General features: G+C 47.5%; 1 protein-coding gene across 1 annotated transcript in view; it reads right to left on the bottom strand.

Annotated features, from left to right (window-relative positions):
- PDPR (pyruvate dehydrogenase phosphatase regulatory subunit) overlaps positions 1–996 on the bottom strand; it is an 18,247-nt gene that overhangs the window by 10,092 nt on the left and 7,159 nt on the right. The window lies entirely within an intron of this gene.

The raw sequence follows: 996 nt of genomic DNA on the forward strand, positions 1-996 counted from the left end.
AAAACCAAAAAGGAAGCGGGTGCAGAGCTCGAGCGACTCGTTATTAAGCTAATACCTCCAAGCAAGTCTGCAGGCACCTGCAGATCTAAAATCCTTTTAGCATATGCCAGCATAAAACTGCACCCCATCCCGGTACCACCCCCCAAGGTTAAACTTTTATGGTATCAGTGTGGTACCTCTCACAAATGAAAGTAAAAATTAATCAGTTTAACCTGGGGAGTAGCTGGAGGAACATACTACCACTGCAGAAAGGAATCAGTGAAAATGCATCTGTCTCTAGAGTCAGGGTGCATGCGCATTCACAAGGGAATCAAAGAGCTCTGACACAAGGGGAAAGTGAATCCCAGAAAAAAAAGGCAGGTTTGAATACGAGAGGGGCACAAAAGAGGGGGAAAAAACAGAGACTGGGACTCACGCTATGTTCTTTCCTATAGAAAGGGCCTTCCAAGCATATACAGAATCTAAAACTGGAGTCAAATAAAACGGGAAGAGAAAGACAGAACATCTGGAACAAAACAAACCACCACGAGCATGGGTGGGATGAAGGCTGGGAAGCAACAACGCCCGGGTTCTGTCCCCGCAGCGACCACCACTGATGGAAATGCACTTGGCAGTCCCTGCTGAAGAGAGCTGCAGGAACAAAATGCCACAGCTACGTGGCAGGTCAGCAGTGTTGATCTCCAGCGTCACAGGAGGGGCAGCATGTGGCACTGACAGTCAAAAAAAATCAAACCAAATGGAAGAACAGCGTCAGAAAGTTTACGCGGTGCCTCGCTGCACTAGAGGAAATTAATATATCCTGAGGGTTAAGCGGGTGTTTAACGTAGTCCTCGGTTAAAGGGGTTTTATACAAATTACTGACACATGAAGAGATGAATGAATTTGAGAGAATGTTCACCCTTCCCACACCTTTCAGGTAAAGGCAGACACGTGCTGGCTGGTCAGCAACAGCCGGCCTGGTTCCTAACTCTGCCGCCTGCTGAAGCCGCACATTTT

The sequence above is a fragment of the Apaloderma vittatum genome, unplaced genomic scaffold (genome assembly GCF_000703405.1).
Source record: "Apaloderma vittatum isolate BGI_N311 unplaced genomic scaffold, ASM70340v1 scaffold30289, whole genome shotgun sequence".
Lineage (NCBI taxonomy): Eukaryota > Metazoa > Chordata > Aves > Trogoniformes > Trogonidae > Apaloderma > Apaloderma vittatum.